The following is a 17,909-nucleotide window of genomic DNA, read 5'->3' on the forward strand; positions in this document are numbered from 1 at the left end:
GGATCCGAGGTTATACATGTAAATGTTTTCTGGCTCATCATCACCCATCATCTCATTTTGTGATTTTGTGATTATTCCGAAATAATAATTTAGATTTCGTTCTGTGATTCAACTCACACTGTGATATAAATATTAAGTTTTGCAATTGCAAAAATCAATTCAGTGTGTGATTTAAATTATTGTTTTTCATTCTTCAGTATTAATATAATACAGTCTATATTTAGAAAGTTTTTCAGCATTACAGCATACATCAATTATCTAGATACAATTTAGTAGTAAATGGCTTTTGGTCGTTTTTTTATTAGCCAGTTAATATTTAAACAGTATGTTGAAGAAAATTAGTTATATGGCATATGTCCGTTTAAAAACCTAAATGTTAATAATAGCTTTGTATTAAGTAAGTAAAGTAATTAATTACTATAATATATTGTTATCGTCATCATCATCTTTATCAGCGTCAGAACTCGTAATAATCTGAGATCAAATTTGTAGGAACTTTTTTGTAATTTAAGTGATTAATAAATAATTTGCAATTTTTATGATAATTATGCCTATTTTTACACAGTGTGTAAAAGATTCTAGGTCAGTCTAGTGTAGATTTACCAGTCTGTATCTACCCCTTTATTAAACAAATTTGCTAATTACATACTATTGCTTTTTACAATTTCCAGCTCGTATTTCACAGTTAGTAATTATTACTCCAAAAATTACTTTTGCTTTTCATGAGCTTAGCGATTTTAATTGTTCTGCTTAAGTTATTTATTTATTTTTAGTCTTTGAAATCTTTTTAGCAATAATCGTATATAATTACATATTTTTCGCAGAATTTGCAACAAAAGATTTTAACCTTAATTAAGGTAAATTGACATGTATTTTTGTAAATTCTCTCAGAAAAGATAAGTCATGTTAAAATAAGCGAAAGAAAATCATTAATAGATATATATTTGAAGGAATTTTCAAAGCAAAGCACATGTATGCAACGAAGAAGTTCTAAAATTTTAAAATATGTACCTAGAGCTAGAACTATTTTTCAAGAATTTCCAAGGATTTGTTGTGCAATCAGGAGTTTTTTTTAAATGTGGCTAAAATGTTATTGAATAACTTAATATAAATTCTGATATACAGGAAGACATTTTCGATAGGTTCACGTGAATTATAACTATTTCCGCAATTTAAGAAAGACATTTTAAGATTAGGATGTTGTTATTGTTAATCATGTAGGAGTGTTTATATTTGCGCTATGAGTATCGCCGTATTAAACAATTATTGATTAGACTATTTTATTGCGAATAAATTTGCTAAACAAAGCTGCTTAATAAATTACCTTAAATCACCATTAAAGACCAGTTTCTTGGAGAACAAAACGGTTTCTCGACAGTTAAAGATGCATTAACCTTAAACTTTTCGACCGTCTTTTTCAGAAGTCATTTATTTGAAGTCTCTTCTTTCGGAAGTTTAAACTCTAATCGTTAGAAATTCATCTGTCGCCGTTTTCAGTGAGAAAGCGAACTGTGCATGCGTTGTCGTAATTAACCATTAAGCACTCTCCTTCAATCGTATCTTTTTCTTAAAAAAAACTGGAATTATTGATTTGTTCTTTTTAATAAGCTGAAAAATCTCCCAAAGCGAGATATTTTCTCGAAAGATAAGATGTGTTTCTACTGGCAAGCAATTACGAATTTGAAAAATGAAATTTTTATTAAAGTTTAAATAACTATTAATAAACGTTAAATGTTTGTTAGTTATTCAGTTTGTATAAATAATGGCTTAACTCTCTAGAATAGTAAAGTGCCTGCTTCTATTATGGATACGATGCTTATGAAGTATGTATTATTTATTATTCATGCAAAAGAACTGAAGGTGATATACCTTAAAGCGGTGCAATCAATTTAATGAAGACATTGAAATAGAAATCATGATTTTTTACCAATGCTCAGCTGTCTTATACCTTCAATCGCTGATGTGCTTAATAAATTGTTTTTTTATTTTTATTTATTTTATTTATTAGTCCAAAGGGATTTGAATCCCGAAGGACTATTAGTTTCGTTTTGGCATTTTGCGTCGGACTCGTAAATGTCGGTTCACTTTTCAAACTGTTGCCACAAAATGTTAGAGTCCTGCATTATATTTGAAGAAATTAAATAATGAAAAATCTGCATAAATGTATGTATATTTCTCGTATTGTGATAAAACAACGGTACATAGAGTCATCGAATTTTGAATAACGTAATCCTCCAACGAATATGAGCATGTGGAAGACCAAATTTGAAATTTGAAATTTGTTTTATGATCGATTTCCTATTTTTTAAAACTTTGACGAATTTTTGATTAACAAACTCAAGGATTTCAAAGCGAGCAATGGCAACGTTGTGCAGAAAAAACATTTTTATCTCCAGCGCGTGAGTCTCTGCATCGGAAATTCTAAAGATATGCTCGTTTTAAAACTATTTTGCGATATTGCTGTTGCACTGGATCTTATGGTTTAAGTGCGAGGAACATGATATTTAATAAAGAAAGGTAACACACAAAATGTTAAAAAACGCCCCTTTGGACGTAATTTAAAATCTGAAACATTTCAGATTTTTTTATTTATTTATTTTTTGGCTGAATAAATTATCAAGAGTACCAATCGCATCCTGTCCAGACAAGGTTTTCATAAATTCCTTTAGAAATCTAAAATAATAATAATAATAATAATAATAATAATAATAATAATTTAATCTCGGACTCTGTACAGCGCACTTAAATTTCTTAATTCAAATTAGGCAAGGTAAAATTGAAGCATTTATTTAAAATTATCTAATTATTTTATCTAAAAATCAGATGTGTATAACGGAAATATGTATGTTATCTATTATGTGCGTATAGATACCTATACATATGTTATATTTATTGCTTTTACCTATTTGTCATCAGAGCATGGAAGGTCAGCACTTTTACGTATTTTTTGTGGCATTTGCTATATTTACTATTAAAAAATGCTAGTTGTTAGCTCAAAATTAAAACATTCTTAATCTAGATGTATTAAAGTTTAGTATGTGTTAACGAATTTATTAGATCACGTAACGATGACCGTAACGATTAGCATCTAGATATCTATTAACGTTGATGTCTTAGTTTGTGCAGACATTCTACATATGTAAGAGTTTTTGAAATACTAATTGATAACTTTGAGCAATTTATATCTTCAGATGTAACATAGTACAAGCAGCTGCATCTCATAAAACAATAACTACTGAGAGTAAAATGCTCTTTATTTGTAGAGCTTTTCTAACTCATAAATAGAGCAGTTTTTTAAATAGTGCTTTTGTTATTCATTTTAAACAAAATGAAATGTAGAAGTTACACCTATAAGATTATCAATAAACCTAATCCAAAAAAAAAAAAATCAACGGAAATTACAAAAGGAAATAAATAATCATGCATATAACATGAACAAATAAATTAATCTGCATAAAATAATAGTGTTTTCCCAGAAAAAAAGACTATAGAAAAGACGTTGTAATTGGTTTCTAAAGCTAAAGGAAAAAAACTCGTAATAAATGAGAGGCTCAAAAGCATTAAAACAAGCACACTATTAAGATACTGGTATTCTTAAAGCTGATAAGAAAAATTAAACAGGAAACTGTAAATCAGTAGTGAAATTTTGGAGGAAAACTTAACAGCAAAATGCACATAATTGGAAAACAACAAAAGGCAAATTGGAGAATAAATTATAAAGTATATAAAATAGCATCGTTAAAAACCTATAAAATTATAAAGTTAAAAAAATGATAAACTAAACTTTAGTCAATAAAGTATACTAAAACAAAATAATAGTTAAAAACTTGTTATGTATATAAAACAAGCATTGATGTACATACGTACGTGCAAGAAAATTAAAGACTATATAAAGTTTAAATATCTTCTTTGCAATCATAAACTATAATTAAACTTTAGATAGACTAGCAGCGAATTATCGCTAAGTAGCAATTAAAACTTGAGAAGGATATAAAAGACCCTTTATTTAAAACTAAATAAGAACAGAAGGCACATTTTGTACTTACTACTCAGCCAGCCACTTGTAGCGAGGTAACTTAAAGTAGTAAGTTCCAACGTAAGAAAGTTAGAACTTATCAACGTAATAACGTTCTTACGTTGGAACGTTGGTTGTTCCAACGTTTTTACATACTAGTTGCGTTAGAACTTAACTAGGAAGTTCCAACGTAAAATTTAAATTCAAGTAAACTAGTAGCTAAGGCTACATAGATCAGTAACCGGCGTGGATTTTCACTATCACAATTATATTGCAAGGTAGAAGACTACAATTATTACCTATCAATAGCAACCTAATAACGTGGCCTCGAGAGGCAGAGCACGCTTTGTCGTACAGCCTAAAAACCTCAACTGAAATACAAGCGAACCAAATTTTCATTCTAGCGGGAAAACGGAAGGGACAAATGAAAATAAAGATCCAAAACATAAAATAACTGGTTAATCAACATAAAGGAACCTCACAACCATTTAAGTTCTTTTTTATGTGGTATAATGATTGACTGCAGAATAAACCACTGACATTAGTTGCTGAAGCTGTCCGTGACGTGCTATCCATCATAGTATTCCCTGGCCCATATGCACCGAAGTGACACCAAATGGTTATTGAGTTAAACATATTCGCCTGTTTCTAATGAAGTTCTCGAAGCAGAAAAGGAATATCTTAGTGACATTTCGTTAACTGGGAAACAAATCTCTATTCCCCTTCTTTATCCTCTCAAATATGAGATTCAAAACCCAGTCAGAGGTGGAAAAGAAGGAATTAAAAAGAAAAAAAAAATCCGTGAGGTCCAGCCGAAAGTCTCATGAAATATGGATTGGTGAAACTTGCCGAATAAAATAAATAAGAATCCTGGTTAACTTCTAACTCTTTTGCCACGGTTGGTTGCCTGTAACTAGATTGAAGTTGACTGTCCGTGATAAGAGAACTGCAATTTTTTTTAGCTTTGTGTTTATGTGGGGCTTTTGTTTGTTTTTGTTACTGATTTTTTACTCCGGATATTCGGTAGATTTTTTCTCCGAGTTTTGGACAGGGTTAGGTTTTCTTTGTTATTAATTGTATTTGAAATGCTCTTTTTTATTTATCTTCTTCAAAATATTTCTTTAGACTTAAATTTACTTTATTGAATTTCCTGTTTATGTAAATGTAAAATGTAAGTTATCTTTGACGAAATTCTGTATATTCGAGTATTCTTTGAATGCACATTATTGGCATGAATCATAGGATACCACAGTTATAATAAAAATTTTTAATACTTATAGAATTATTTGCTTTAGTTACGAAATGCCTTGTTAGTCGTTGTTGGGATGATACTTCCGTTTTTTCCTCTTTAATTAAGAAGAGAGGAAAGAATACATTCGGTTATATATTAGTTGATTAAATGTTTCAATATGTATTAGTATTTTATCATTTCGTTTAGTCTTTGCTTTAACCTTTAGAAAACCGAAGCCTTCGCTAATCTGCATAACAATGCTTAAAATGCCGAAACGTTCGTCTTCGTCTATTACCATCCCGTCCTTTTCTTTCCCTCCCCGTCCATTAACGCATAAAGAGGTGTAAAGATTTCAAATGGCATCCTTTCTTCTTCCTAAGAAAGAAGCCTCCATAAGCCTTGTAGGACAAGTTGTGTGCAATAACCTGATACAACACATTTCGGGAAAGTGCACCTGATTCTGCATACCTTAGAGAGGGAGAAAAGTAACAAACACTGCAATCCCGTCCGTTTCGGGCAGTCGTGGTCTTTTGAATGAAAGGCAGTCTCGGGTGTTTTGGCGTCCAAAGGTTTAATATAGCTTTGCCACGTGCACATTTATTTTATTTAGTCTTTTAAATACACGTTACAGTGTATGTGTTTGCAGTATTTTATGGGTTGTGTTAGATTATTTAAATTGCACTCGAGTGCTATCTGTATAAGGAAATTATGCCTTCATGGAGCAGTATTTCATGTACTTCTTCATTTATTGTGCGTGTGTATTTATGCGCATAATATCTTATATATTTCCGTATTATTTAAATTAAAATTTTAAGAAAAGATAAAATGATTTTCCTTCTACATGATAATTAAATATTTTATGTGAAAACTTATAAACAAATTTATGAATCTATCCTTGAGTAAACATATATCTGCATACAACTTCTTATAATTTAATTTTCTTACCCTAATTGCTTAGTATAAAACTATAAAAACAACAAAAATTATAATTTAATATTGAAATTTTAATTTAATTAATATTTCTGTTTAGTAAAGCTCGTTTAAAATTCCAATTCAAAATAAAAAAAGTCTTCGAACTTAAACTAAAATGTATTTAAATATGCGTCAAAAATACAATCGAGTTTAATTATTAAACAAAAGAAAGAATAGGAGATAATTTAATTGAAAACCCATTCAAAAGTAACCAAAATATGTCACACTGCTCTGTAGCTAACTAGACAGATGGAACAAACAACTAAAATTCATAACAATGGAATTATACATAAAATAGAGAGCATTTATTTCCCCTATAGATATCCCTTAAATGTTTCTTTAAAAATCTTCCACGAAGGCGTCTCATCCAAGGAATGCATAGTCCTCCAATGTTTTCTCGAATCCAATTAGCTGACATTACCTGCGGTAAGTGAAATTTTATTTCAATTTATAGCCAGTCCCTCATTTCGCCCCGAATTAGCGTTTCTCAGCCTACTGTCAGAAAACAGCGAAGAGTTAAAAGAGCAGGAGATTTTACGCCCTCTGTGGGAAAGCCTCCACGCCATCCTCGCGTGCAAAGGGTCACGGGATGCTATCGAGAACTTTTCCGTGAAGCAACTTTCTCTCTCTCTTTCCCATTCGTTATCTCTACGTCTCTTCTTTCCGATAAGGCAATGTTCTGCTTTCTGCTTTAAGTATACAGTCTGCCCGCTTGATGGTCTGTCATAAAGATAGGCTTCACACAAAGGGTGAATTTACAGATTTCATGGGTGGGCCCGTAAGTATCAAAGGTTTTGTGCTCTGGTACTCCTTTTAGGGTGCTGCTTACCAGCCGAGGAACTACGAGAAGGGACGAGTAATGCTTTGCAAAATATTTATACACTTGGAGGAAGAGGTAGATAAGTACGTATCTATAGATCTATCTATGGCTGTCCCTATATAAATATACAGAAGCTTATGAAAGTGATTATTATTAAGTGCAATATTTTTTATTGTGACCTAGAAACATTGCTACGTTTTTCATATGTATAACCTAACGTTCTTTTTATTACTGCCTCTGCATATATTTCTGTGCACTTCATTTCGTTGTTTACATTATTTTCCTTTTATGATTCCCTTTTTATCCTTCTGTTACATTTGATTTTTGTTTAAATTTATCCTACATTTTCTCACTAAATATGATTACACTTGCTTATTTCTTCACCCTCTGTATTTCTCTGTTTGCTTCTTCTCTTTTAAAATGCGTCTAGTTTTTTGTATTTTCTTCATTTCTATTCCTGATTGCTTCCGTGTTCGCGACGACCCTAGTTTTTCCGGCGTTTTATAAAAAATGGTTCTCTTTTAACTTCTTTGCGTATTAAAAAAACATACATAATCAAATTCGGTAATTACAAAAACGAATGTGGCATCATGGATATATTGGAAAAAAATATCATAATAGTTTAAATTTACGAGCATTCCTATGTAATTGTTTCAGGTTCTAAATTAAATATTAATGGATATACTGTTTAAATTTTCAGAATTGTTTAAAATTTTTATGTTGTTTTAATTTGCTTTCATAGTCGAAATATATAAACTGTTTCTTGAAATGTATAAAATATAGATACTGTTTTTGCTTTCTTTCTTTATGCTCCATTTTTTGAAAAATTCAATTAAAAAATAAAGCATTTAAGGCTTTCACTGCTTTTAGTAAAAATGTGAGAAATATGAAATTGAGTCTTTTAAGCAAACATGAATTAATACCTAACAGAATAAAATAAGTTTCATAAATGCAAAATTCTTAACAGCATTATTAATAATCTATAGTGTTTTCAGTTAAGATGAAACAAATTTTCGTTAGTGATAAAGAAAGTAATAATGACCTTATGATTTTTTTCAAGTGTTTGTAGCTTAGTATAAATAATTACTTCGAACACGTAGAACACAGTATGTAAGCATACATCATACATTTTTTTACATACTGCGAACGCTACTGTTTTACTGTTCTGTATTTCTACATACTGTGAACAAACACTACTGTTTTTCTGTTCTGAACACTACTGTGCTCTACATATTGAAAACAGTATGACAACATACTTTATACTCTCTTTCTGTTACTGCAACTTTTTATAATGGATTCATTGTAAAGTGAATCTCTTTCATTCAACTTTTATACGGAGTAGATTAAAATTACAAATGTATATAGTTCAGAACCAGTCCTTTATTGTATAAGTAATACTTGTATATATGTTGTATACTTAATATTGTAGGAATAAAAAACGATCTTTCTAAAAAATGAACTTTTCTGTTCATTTTTTATTCCTTTCTCTCAAATATTATGTCTTATTTCTTTTAAACTTCTTTAAGTTCCTTCAAAGGGAGGTTTTCGCATTAGAAAATTCTTGATGATTCCTATTTCACCTTAGTTTGGTTTGGTTTGGTTTATGTGATTATGGCAAAACCTCAAAGGTTATCTGCCTAAGGGGAGGGATGTCTTCGTGGAGGACTTTTTAACGGGAACTGGCTCGTATACACGTTACACATGGAGAAAACTTTCATCTTAGTTAGAGTGCTCCTTTTTCTAAATTTCTTAGGCGCGTTATAGCTAATAAAGCTTAAAAAAAGAGTTGAAGTAATTTATTTTGATTTTAGTCTTAAATGTGGAAATGAATTATTTTATCCCTTTATATTTTCCTGCAAAAACTTCATTCTTTTCTCCTTGTTTTTCTCTGGCATATATACTTCGCAAGATTTAAGAAAAAGCAAATTTATATATTTTTGCAATATTCGGGATAAAATCAAGATGTTTCTGAGAAACACTTTCCATTTTGTCTGCTAGCGCTTTCTCAAAATATTTCTATACTCGAAATGTTACCTATTATTACAAGGACTTATAAATGAAAACGAAAGAATAAAGTTAAACCTTTTACCTATTAACCGGTTAAATCGCAACCGAAGGCTCTTTTTATCAGCTTTATGTTAGGTTAAAGAAATGGGAAAAAATTACACGCCAGAAAACGAATATGGCATGAGTTTATTTTTTATATATGTGAATTATAAGTGAATACAATTTAAACAATTCACATATAAGAATTATTTTACCTTTAAAAATAATTTCATTACTTACAGTTTATGTGAAAAATCTAATCTTTCTCGCGTAAAGTTTAAAATAATAAAAATGAAGATCAAAATTAAGCCTTTAAATTATTGAAATTTCTTTAAAACATTATTTTTTCATAATTTTCTTGCTTGCTTATAGTTTGAAATTATGAATACATTTCTAATACTTAAAAAGCTTCTGGTGTATATGGCATTGTGAAAATTTGAAAGATTTTAAACTTGAAATCGTTATTACCGGAGCATGTAAATTAATATCTTAAGAATAGAAGTAATAATTGGTTTCATATCTTTGTTTGATACCCGAACCTAGGGGTTATTTAATGTGCAATGAAAAGAATTTAGTCGTTTGTTTTCCTTTTTCTACGATTTCCCTCACCTGAATTTTTAATTATTAAAATGCTATTTAATTCGGAACAATATTTTGAAGTTATAAATTAAACCTTCTGTTATTGTTTTCGAAAGTTGCGCCTTATATAAAGATCAATAAAAAAAGGTTTTCATTTAAAGCACTTTAATTCATCTTATTTCATTTAATCATTACTTAAGGCGTTGCTTACAATATAAATGAGTATAACACGAAATAAACTTCAAAATAACAAAAAATTACCTACGTTCCAGTTCCTGAGTTTATAAAATTATCATCTTTATTTACATTAACTGTTTAAAGAATGAGAAACAATAACCAAGAATTCGTTCCATTATTTGTATTGTTGCCATTAAACTCAGAGAAATTATTTTATTCGCTAGGCGCGGCGTGAAAAGAGTAAAAACTGACGACAGGAATGAAATATGATTTCGCTAATAAAAGCCCCGCGAAAACGATAGCTAGTCGCAACCGTAACTTTCCAAAAGAAAATGTTGCCTGTCTGGCTAAGCAAAATTCTCCTTTTGTTATGAAACAAAGGTTTTCACTTCTATTTGCATCCCTTTAGTTTCCTGAGACTGTTCCTTTTTCCGGAGTTGTAGAATTTCTCTTTTCGCGGCTTCGGATTGGAATTTTCGTTGTTGGGTTATTAACCGGCACATGCTAAAGCTTCGGAAATTATGTGGATTCATTTTTTTACCCTGGCTGCAGTGTGATATTTTCAGAATTAATGCATTTTGCGTTGTCATATATTACTCGTTACACGCTATTTGCTTTTAAATTGAAGAATTATTCTTTTGCAACCTACGAACTAAAATAAAATCGTAAATGCGGCAGCTGTAGAATTTTATGATGTTACTTTATTTTATTGCACCAGATATTAAATCTTCATAAAAAATTTATCTTCTTACGATATTTAAAAATCTTTGCTTTATTACAACATTTTCAATGGCTCAGACAGTAGCTCAAAGAAGATATTTGATGTGCATAAACAAAAGAGCTATGTCCAAGAAGAACTAATACGTTGCAGAATGAATCATTTTACTCTGCATTGATATAATTTTAAAAATCTTTGCTTTATTACAACATTTTCAATGGCTCCGACAGTAGCTCAAAGAAGATATTAGATGTGCATAAACAAAAGAGCTATGTCCAAGAAGAACTAATACGTTGCAGAATGAATCATTTTACACTGCATTGATATAATTTAAGCTTTTAATTTTAAAAAAACCCTGAAGCCTATAGTCGAGTTTATTTCTTAGAAATACTTATCAAAATTTACAAAGCATATATCTGAAAGCAAGCAAAATATTCATTTCTGTTTATATATTAAAATTGTTTATTTTAAGGAAACTGCAAAAGTGAATTTTGTAAAGCGTATGTTTCAACTCAGATAGAATAAATCTGAGTTTTTGTGTACATTTAAAATTATCTTCAGACTCGAATTTTGAATGAATTTCCCCTAAATTTGAATTTTGAATGAACTATATGAATTCTGAACTCGAATTTTGAATGATTATCTATAAATATAAATATAAGTTCTGAACGACTTATTTGTCTGGGTAAACTTTCACAATTTAATCATTTCAATAGAAATGTAGTTTCAGTTTAATACAGATGAATTAGATTAACAATGAAACTAAAATGTGAAATCATTTTCAGATCAACGAAACCAAATTACAAGTCGTTTGATAATAAAAGATTCATAAATAATTCAAATTAAAAATATATTCACAAAATTTGTCACTCGAATGGGCAGTCATCCTTTGCTTGCATGTGCATGATAATGTTTTCATTTTTAACAATTAAGAAAAAATGCATTTCTTTTCATAAACTGTTTGAATGTATTCGCGTATTTAAAAAACTCCGTTCGCAAATTGTTTGGAAGTGTTTTCATAACGTTAAAATAGTTTATTTAAATTAATAATATTTTAGAATTCCAAATATGTCAACTATTTGAAACCAGCTTATTATGTAAGGCTCGCTGACTGAATTAACACTGATACTGATAGCTAAAACTGTAACTGTAAGCTTTGTTGACGAAGTGAATTATTACTTTGCATATTTAATCCTGTAACTTGTTACATGTGATTGAAACCAGCTGCGCCTATGTATGATTGCTAGGTCATGAAAATCGTCTGTTTTCAAATATTAAAGCTGCTTTTGTGCCTGAACAAAATGTAAATTTTATACGTTTACACTGATGAATGACCGGTGTCTAGTGCTCTATGTTTGCCATTGTATAGCCGTAGCTGACATAATTGCTGTGAATAACAGTGATTAAAAATGTTTTGTAAACACAGCGGAGTTAAATACTATTAAAATGGCGAAAATTTGAAATGAATCTCAAACTATGTGATGTTATTTGGTAGTTTCGATACCAAAAATACTAACTGCCCGATTTTTCCAAAATTCCAATTAATTTATATACATTGAGAACGTGAAAAATATGAAAAAATTCTAAGATTCTTGGAAAAAAATGGCTATTTCATTTTCAGAATATTTTTAGAAGTAAAGGGAATATACTTTTAAGTCACAGCTGCACTTATTGAATCATTTGACACGAAACTGAGTTTTAAGCTTGAAGAAAGTGATTAGTCCAAAGGGGCAATTTGCCCAGAAGGACTATTAATTTCGTTTTGGCATTTTGCGTTAATTAATCTACAAGCTTTGTTTCACATTTCCATTTATGGCCCACCAGCGGCCGAGCGGTAGTCGCTGAACACTGGTAGTTCGGTCCGAGGTTCGAATCCCGCGACCGGGCTGGCTGCATGGGTGTTTTCGCGGTTTCCCCATGTGTAACGTGCATACGAGCCAGTTTCCCTTAGAAAGTCCTCCACGAAGGCATCCCTTCCCTTAGGCAGATAGCCCTAGTGAGCTTTGCCATAATTAAATACACACACACACACACACATACACACACACTTTTCCATTTATGACCACTAAATATTACCGCTCTGTATTATATTTAAAGAAATTAAATAATGAAGAGTCTGCATAAATGTATGAATGTTTTTCGCATTGTGATAAAACAACGTACCTAGAGCCATCCACTTTTGAATGACGTAATCCTCCTGCGAATATGGGCATCTGGAAGTCCGAATTTGAAATTTGGAATTTGTTTTATGATCGATTTCATATTTTGTAAACCTTTAACGAATTTTTTATTAACAAACTCAAGGATTTCAAAGTGAGCAATGGCAAAGTTGTACAGAAAAAACACTTTTATCTCCAACGCGAGAGACTCTGTATCGGAAATTTTAAACACGCGCTCATTTTAAAATTATTTTGCGATATTGCCATTGAACGGAATTTTAAGTGCGAAGAACATGTTATTTAATAAATAAGGTAACAAACAAAATGTTAAAAAACGCCTCTTTACACCTAAAGCCCTCTGAGCGGCCAAGCTTTTCGCTAAGAAAGCACAAATTTCCCAAAACTACTATGAGAACAAATTATTTTTTTTTTTTTTTTTTTTTATTTTAATGTAAAAATTCTAATAGTATTTCATACCTGGATTTGTGTACTTTTGATATATTGCCTTAATTTCTTTCACATATTTTTATATGCACGTATATATACGTTCTTACAGATATCGTAAAAAATATTCTAAGCCATATATGTACGGCCTTGCCGCTTAGAGGGTTAAAATCTGAAATTTTTCAGATTTTGTTCTTTTTTTTTAATATTGAAGTAGCACGGTGAAAGAACGAAAAACGTTGAACAGAGGAACCTTATTTATTTATGGTCAAAGAACCTAAACCGTTCTTTAGTATTAAAATATGTTAAAAGTAATGAAAATTTGCGGAATAAATAGGATCAGTATCTCATTATAAAAGCTCATTCAATGTGGTATCAGTGATCTAAAATCTGATTCATTCTTCAAATCGTCGCCATAAAAAAATTACAAGCGAAGCTAAAGTTGTCGAAATTCTGAATCGCGAGTATTTGAGTGAGGCTGTAAAGTTGATGCATAGTGTTTCTTTCTCTATCAAATTGTTCATCATATATGACAAAAGCATGAACTGTTGTATAACATCACTTCCGGTACATATTTCCATCACAACAAGAGTTTCTTGGCTGCTATTTATTTCAATGTGTCAAAAAATATACAGCATTAAAGCATTAGAACTGATATTTGTTCCAAAACGTAAAGATACGATTGCAGAAAAGCATTCGTACGCTTTGAAAATTCCGCCTGACATAATTTTCAAATCGAGCTACAACTGTTTACGAGCCAGCACGTGACAACTAGCATGCACTTGACAGAACTCATACCAGAGAAAATCCAGAGCGTAAAAGCCATCCTGAAAGCCATAAAGGACAAATTGTTGTCGCTTCCATTTCGCAATTAATGATACACTTTGCAAAACTACACCGCTTTCGTCACCTCCGCCCGACTTCTATAGTCGACATCTTTGTCGACTAGAAACGCGCCTCACATCACGCATCGCAAACCAACAATGACATCTTTGTCGACAAGTTTATCCACATAAAAAATAAGCAACAACGAGTCGGCAGTCGTTTGGTGATTTCCAGCAAGCCACAGGTTGCGAACAGGAGAAGGGTTATGTGCTTGTAAAAATCCACTTTTTTTTTCCATCCCCCTTCTCTCTCGTTTATTCATTGTTTTTTCTGGAAATGCAATGGCTACGGCTGGGGAGTAAGTAAGCGGATGTCACATGACTCTGCCATATGTGTTCGAAAAAGTGGAGACGGCTTGGATGGGTAACCCAATAAGAACATTGCTTACAACTCAGCCGCTCAGGACGCAGCCATATGAGCCTGAAGAAACAGTGCTTTTGGGGGGTCTTATCACAACTACATTATTGACCCAGTATTAGAATAACCAATAGGAATCATTCGTGAAGTTTTCTAATGTCAATTATTTTTAGCTTCTAGTAGATAAGTCAAATATGAAAAGGCTGTACTCTGTTTGGTATTTTTTATGAAAACCATTTCGTAGAAACTGGAAACGTTTTCTAGAGGAGTTGGTAGAAAATCAAGCATAGGTTAAAAATAATGCGTAATTTCTTCTGTTAGTTATATATTTCTGTAATTAGACACTTTAAAATTAGATGATGCTCACTACACGTTCCAAATTCGTCTTATTTAAATTAATAAAGAAATATATTAGAATTCCAAATATCTCAAGTATTTAAAACCAGCTTATTAGAATATCCGAATAATTATATTCCTTTTCTTCTGTAAGCCAAGTAGATATTCACTCATAATGGGAGATAATTTCATGTTTGCTTCGCGTTTATCGTGTTTCGTTTTAATAAAAGTCGTGTAGATCTGAAGAGAAATATTTTTTACATAAAATAATTCTAAAATATGCTTATTTCGACAAAATTAGACATTGGAATTAATTTTATTTACCTAATCCCTTGAGCGTTTCTCTTAAACCCTATGAGGGCCCACCAGCGGCCGAGCGGTAAAGTCGCTGAACACTGGGAATTCGGTCCGAGGTTCGAATCCCGCGAACGGGCTGGTTGCATGGGCGTTTTCGTAGTTTTCCCCATGTGTAACGTGTATACGAGCCAGTTTCCCTTAGAAAGTCCTCCACGAAGGCATCCCTCCTCTTAATCAGATAGCCCTCGAGGCTTTGCCATAATCACACACACACACACTTAAACCCTATGAGAAAAAAAAAGAATAGTTTTTTGTTTATGTATACCTTAAAACACTTGGCGCGTATTCGAGAGGTCCAGGTTCGAGTCCCGGCGAGGGGCATTGTTCATTTTTCATGTACTTCTGCTTCAAAATAACCTGATGTCTCTACAGTGGCGCCCGAACTAGAAGGTGGTGGATGATGATTCTTCACCAGGAGCTTCCACCTTTCGGCATGCCTTTGTAGTGTAACGGTAGCTCACTCGGCGCGTATTCGAGAGGTCCAGGTTCGAGTCCCGGTGAGGGCATTGCTCATTTTTCACATCTCCTGCTTCAAAAAGTCCTAATGTTCAAATAAAAAACTAATACTTGTAGATAAATTGACAAACCTAATAAACGAAGGAGGAAAGAGGTTCAAATAGCTGGAGTTCCAGGTATTTGAAGTTCGAATAATTGACATTCCATTGCGCATAATAAGTTTAAATTCCAAGCTTTATGTTCGTGTTTCACTACTCGATGAGATTCTATAATTATTTAACTGTATGCACTAAATGGAACAAAACTCCATAATATTCTATATGATTTGTTTCTTTAAAATATTAATTCTTTTATAACTTGAAGAATGCCTCTTAAAAATATTTGCAAATTTTAAATTCCTCAACTCTGTTCATATAGTTGTAAAAATGTGTTATCAACAGAATTTCATTTCTTAAAAAGTTTTGTTAAATATGGCTTTTTAATTCAATCACATTTTACAGCAAACTTCAATAGCACTTTACGGGCTTCGGGTTTACTTCTCAGGTCCATTTTACACTTTTTACGTAATTCATGAGTCAATGAGTTCAATTAATTATGACTAAATATCACTTGGACTTTTGCTGTTAAACTCTTTCATAAAAGAAAAAGTTAATGAAATTATAAATTTGATAGAATTCTAAATACCCGGAATAACTACGAATTGCAGTCGGCTAATTCATTCAATGGTCAAATTTGGGATATTAAAAAAATTATATAAATAGGGTAGCTATGTTTGGTAGCAGTATTTAGTGTAATTTGAGTAAGGAAATTTTATTTTTATCATATTTTATTTGAACCTAAAAAAAAGGACCTCTAAAGGTTTACAAAACACACTTTTCTTAACGAAGTAAAACAAATCTGTTATTTTTTATTTGCTTAAATGCACAACTTACTTCAATTAAAATAAAACAATAAAGCTGATATTTATCGTGGGCTCTAAAGCTAACACGTAATCGTTTTAATTTTAAAATAGCTTACATTTAAACTGAGGGAAGTTAAACTTTTAATAGAGTAAAAATAAATTGCTTAATACAGAAGTTAGCCATCCAGCGGCCGAGCGGTAACAGCCGCTGAACACTGGTAATTCGGTTCGGGGATCGAGCCCTGGTAAACGGGCTGGCTGCATAGGCGTTTTCGTGGTTTTCTCCATATGTAACGTGAATACCAGTCAGTTTCCCTTAAAACAAATCTCCTCGGGACATCCCTTCCTTACCGTGTAGTGCCTGAGAACGGAGCATTAATAAGTTAAAAAAAATATAGAAATTATTTTTATTTTCGGGAAAAAAATGCGTAGTCTGTTTCTATTCAATTAAAACTAAACTAATTTTTTTTCTTTCATCAGCTTCTTTATAATATAAAGCTCTTTTATGTGCTGTATATATCTTAAATATTAGAGACCAATCTTCATTTCATGTATATTAATTTAAAGTAATTTAATAACTTCTTAAAATATGTATTGTGCTGTATCTTCTTAAGAATATGTATTGTGCTGTATCTTCTTAAAAATATGTATTGTGCTGTATCCTCTTAAAAATATGTATATACTGTAGCTTTCACATTACTTAGAATCAAGGACCATAAATTGCTTTTAAATATATCGACAAGAAATTTAATAAAATCAAGGACAATAAATTGCTTTTAAATATATCGACAAGAAATTTAATAAAATCAAGGACAATAAATTTCTTTTAAATATATCGACAAGAAATTTAATATTGCAAGGCTTATGAAGAAGATTAAGCAGTCTGCGTAACCGGAATTCTGGATGTATAGAGCTCGTGAAACTAGAATTCTACTGTACATAATATATATCAGCCACTATATATGGTTGATATATTATGTATAACAGAATTCTAGTTTATAAATATTTTCTTTGAGCTGAACTGCATGTCAAGTTATAATGACTTGATTGATACCACTAAATGTATATTATTTTGAGGAAAAATTGCATATTCGTGTTTAGTACAGAAGAAAACACCGGTTAAATTCATTTACATGCATGTAAAATAAAGCAAGGTCTATTTTTTTTATAATTTTCACATTTGGTATGCATGTAATGCAAAGAATAGAGAATCGTTCTTAGGAAAAATTTTCAGAACTCCTTAATATACATAACAGCTCGAGAGAAATTGAAGATTTTGGTGGCCGGAATCTTTGGTGCTGTTGTTTGGGTGCTACTTCATCAGTTTCTTTTTTGCTCAAGAAGGGAAATATTCTTCCTTTTCTGAAAGGCAAATTTTGGCTTATTTGTTCAAACAATTGTTTCCAAGGTTTTGATATAAGCACGGCGCTTTTTTATTCGAATCTCCGCATTACAA

At 31.3% G+C, this 17,909-nt stretch overlaps 1 protein-coding gene across 4 annotated transcripts in view; it reads left to right on the forward strand.

Annotated features, from left to right (window-relative positions):
• LOC118188260 (irregular chiasm C-roughest protein-like) overlaps positions 1 to 17,909 on the forward strand; it is an 824,083-nt gene that overhangs the window by 576,728 nt on the left and 229,446 nt on the right. The window lies entirely within an intron of this gene.

Source organism: Stegodyphus dumicola, chromosome 1 (genome assembly GCF_044657685.1).
Source record: "Stegodyphus dumicola isolate Sdum_Otavi_A_Nest chromosome 1, ASM4465768v1".
Taxonomy (NCBI): Eukaryota; Metazoa; Arthropoda; class Arachnida; order Araneae; family Eresidae; genus Stegodyphus; species Stegodyphus dumicola.